Raw genomic sequence first — 4,562 nt, forward strand, 5'->3', positions numbered from 1 at the left:
GCTCCCGAGCAGTGGAGGTGGGGGCCCAGAACCTCGGTAGAAATGATCGTACGAGGCGAGATGTTTTGTGGAAAATTGTAGATTTAGAAGTTGCTCACGATCATACACCAGCAGTGAGTTGATGTTATTGAGGAAGAATGATAAAAATAGCAAAAAAACAAACAGAGTGGAGAGAGGTGAACGGCAAGCCACCAGCTCGGGCGCCATCTTGAATCCTTTTTTCTTTACTTCGGTTACAAAACAACCAACTGAGTTTTTATTTTTCCTGAAAGAAAAAGGAGCTGTCCTTCCACCAGGCGGACCGGTTCTTTGCAAGGCTCGGCCCAGATGAACTGCAGGAGGACGTCGAAGAGAGAAATGTTGGATGAACTATTTGTTTAAAATTCCCCTCAGTTCTTTTATTCAATCCATTCAAGTTCAGTTAACGTGTTTTAATAGTGTGTTCAGTTTAATTATCAGTGTTTGTGTGACATACAGTTTGTGGTGTTGAATAAATAAATAAAAATTAAACCTGATGTCTTCATTTTCAAGTTTAGTGTTCACGCTATATGTTTAGCATCATTTTAAATTTAAATTACATAATGTCCAGATAGCTTCATTTAGCTCAGAGCTTCATTATATCTCGCACACTAACATAAATACTGTTTATTATTATTAAACTTGTTATTTAGCACATTTAGTATGTTAAAGTGCAGCACGACGTGTGTGCGTGACACATTCTATAAACAGCGACATTAGAACTGGATCAGATTGTGTCTCTTCCAACACAGATGTCGGTCACAGCACCTGGAATCTGACGTAGATTAACTACGAGATTAAAAATATATTCTATCAATCATAGTTCCGAAAGCAGTGTATCCGCCGCCATGTTGATAGAAGTATAGCATCAGTCCGCGCGTGCGTATGTGGTTTAACACAAAGGTTCAGCGGGAGATGTTTACATTATCAGCGGGTGTTGTGTAAATGATCAGCAGAACCGCAGAGAGAAACCTGCGGATGCACTCAAAATACGCACCGTGTAAACGGCCCCTCAGTTGGCCTGGGAACAGCTTGGGGTCCTCCCAGAAGAGCTGGAAGAAGAGGCTATGGAAAGAGATGTCTGGGCCTCCCTTCTCAAGCTGCTGCCCCCAAGACCCGACTTTGGAGCAAGCGGAAGAGGATTGATGGAAGATGGATGGATGGATAATTTTACCCACACTTTTTTCTTATATTGCTTTCTCTTGGTATTACTATTTTTTTTTTACACAGAATCAAAGTTTAATGACAACAAAATAAAGTGTGACCAACTTGTAAAAAATAAACTTTTAAAAAGTTTTAAGTTTGAAACAGTGAGCAGGCACAAAGTAGGCTACTTAATCTCATATAGTATATTCAGATCGACCAAGTGGTGTTTTTTAAATACTCCACTTTGGAAAGGCATTTTAAAAATCTCTTTACCAAAAACTTTAGTTTAGTAGACAGGAGCTGCAAACAGAAAGCAGAAATTCCCACTTTTTGAATATATCCAAGTGTGGGTGGGGTCAAAATTAAATCTGCCTTTTGCTACTAAAATAGCTCTGACTAGTCAGGTTTAGACAAAACATCTCAGGGTGTCCCAGGTTGTCTGATAATAAGACATTAGCAATACAGTACTTTAAAAGTTCAACAGAATGCATTGTTTCAGTGTGTTTCATCTGTTAAACTAAGCCACTAAAAATGTCAAGTAAAATATCTAAAAACAGACTGGTAGCATACAGATGGATTTGAACTAATCTCTTTTTCACCAATTTATTACTGGGCTAGATAAATAAAAATAATTTAACGGAATGCTATTTGAGTAAAGACATTTCAAATTGAAAACATTTTTTAAAAAATTGTATACTGTATATATTAAAACAAACACACCAAAATCTCAGGAAGTTAAATGTTTTGTGAACTTTTTGAAGCATTCACATTCACACATTATAATTATGTGAACAATGTATTCATTCATGTAGTGATGAAGCCCACTGAGCTAAAATAGAATCATTTTAACTGGAATTATCAATTACAGCTGATGGTTAGTTAAACTTGTCATGAAGTCCCAGTCTATACTAGATGCTATCTAATTGGCTCCTGCCTCAAAAGCCCAATATATGAAAGTGTGGCGAGGAATAATTTGGATTATATTTTGACCATATTTTAGTGGTGCTTTCCAGTTGTTCTTACAAATTGAAAGTTTCAGCTTCCAAGTCAGAAAACCAACTTAAATACCGCCTAAAGGTTAAAATCCAGCCATTCCTGACCATCTCTGACTTTAAAATTCAATATTGCTACCATGAAAAGTGATTAGGTCTGTAATAAACCTTTAAAATTATCCTGATGCATGCTCAATAATCCAGGTAGAAAAATCCAAAAAAGTTCAATCTGGTCCTCTGGACATTAAAAAAAAACAAAAAACAGGTCATTCCGTATGTTGAGGGAGTATCAGAGAAACTGAGACGTTTATTTTCTAAACATAACGTCCCAGTGGCTTTTAAACCCCAAAATACATTACGGCAAAGACTGGTTCATCCCAAAGATCCAGTCCCCCGGCACAAACAGAGCAATATTGTGTATGCTGTTCAGTGTCAGGAGGGCTGTGATCAGTCTTACATCGGGGAAACTAAACAGCCACTGGCCAAAAGGATGGACCAGCACAGAAGATCAACATCATCAGGCCAGGACTCTGCGGTCTACACTCATCTCCAGGCCAGCGGTCACTCTTTCAGGGATGAAGATGTTCACATCCTGGACAGAGAGGAACGATGGTTTGAGAGAGGAGTAAAGGAGGCCATCTTTGTGAAAAGAAATCGTCCATCATTAAACAGGGGTGGAGGCCTCCGGGTTCAACTGTCCCCCTCTTACAATGCTGTGATTGCTAGTATCACTCAGCCCTCTGTGAGTAGTAAACAGCCATCAGTGTGCTAATGATCCATTGTTAGGCTGATGGTCCTCCTTGAGCATGTGAGCAGCTGGTTTTGGTTGTCAGCAGCAAAACTGGTTGATCCACTCTGAGAAGGTGCTATTTAAGAGACTGAGCTGAATACAGCACCTCAGACTGAAGAATTCTCTCGGATGAGAGACGAAATGTTTCTATATTTTTTTTGCATTGTTTTGTTTTTTGTTTTTTTGAATGTCCAGAGGACCAGATTGAACTTTTTTGGACTTTAAAATTATACTTTTGTAAACTCATTAAATAAGTGACACACAAATTATATGATTTTTCTACAGAAAAATAAACTCTTGCCACATTGTTTAGTTGCCAAAAATTCAAATAAACAAATAAACGGATTAGCTTATATTACTAATATTAGCCTGGTCATTCTTCTTCTTCTTTCAGCTTTTCCCTCTTTAGGGGTCGCCATAGCAAGTCATCCTCCTCCATCTTATTCTGTCCTCTGCATCCTCTGTCCTTGCTCCAACTACCTCTATGTCCTCACTAACTGCATCCTTATATCTTCTCTTTGGCCTTTGTCTTTGTTTTTGTCCTGTCAGCTGAATTTATAACATCCTTTTACCAATATACCCACCACCTTCTGCAGCTCTTCACTCCAAGATGGCCACTAATTACCTCACGCTGTTGGCCATCTTCCTGATGAGGATCTCCACTACTTAAGGCTGCAGCAATCAAGTGCTACTCTTTGCTGGATCATTATATTACCTCATGGTATTTATGCCTCTGGCCACTAGTGCTTTATGAAAAAAGTATTTACTTACCTTGTTCTTTGTGCCTCCAGTCATCCTGCTTCCTCGGGTGCCTTCCAGTCCTGATCAACCTCGATCATGTGTCCTGTCTTTCATGCCTTGCCCTCCAGCCACTTGCCTGCCATGCCATAATACTACACCCTGGAACCCTCTTTGGATCTGTCTCGGTGCTCTACCAAACATCCAACCTGTAAGGAGAATCAAACAGCAACCTTCTATTACCAGCTCCTACATCTTTACCCACCTGAACTTGTCCTTGCTCTTCAGGGGTTCCACAAGATCAGAGAGTCAGAGTCAGAGATTCTTTATTGTCATTCGCACCTCATGTGGTACATGTGGTGGAGCGAAATTATGTACACAGGGTCCCAGTTACATGCAACAATAAAATGTATAAGAAAAACAGTAATAACATCTAAGATATGAACTAAGAAAAACATCAACTAAATATACACTAAGCACTCATAACATAAAACATTGAACATCAGCACAAACATGAACATGAGTCTGTGAGCAGATGTGCACGCATGAACACATCAACATTGAAACAGATCAGCAGCAACATGAAACAGATCAGCAGCAACATGATATGGTTTTTCACAGTGATTATTCTAGTTAGAGATTCATGAGTCTAACAGCCTCAGGGTAGAAGCTGTTCCTCAGTCTAGTGGTTCTACACTTAATGCTCCTTAACCTCCTTCCTGAGGGGAGTGGGGCAAAAAGTGTGTGTGCTGGGTGGGTGGGGTCCTTCATGATGCAGGTGGCCCTCTTCCTGCATCTGGAGGTGTAGATGTCTGTGATGGTGGGGAGACTGATTCCAACAGATTTCTGTGCAGCCTTCACCACTCTCTGCAAAGCTT

This window comes from Nematolebias whitei, chromosome 3 (genome assembly GCF_014905685.2).
Source record: "Nematolebias whitei isolate Nwh7 chromosome 3, NemWhi1, whole genome shotgun sequence".
In the NCBI taxonomy this organism is placed as follows: domain Eukaryota; kingdom Metazoa; phylum Chordata; class Actinopteri; order Cyprinodontiformes; family Rivulidae; genus Nematolebias; species Nematolebias whitei.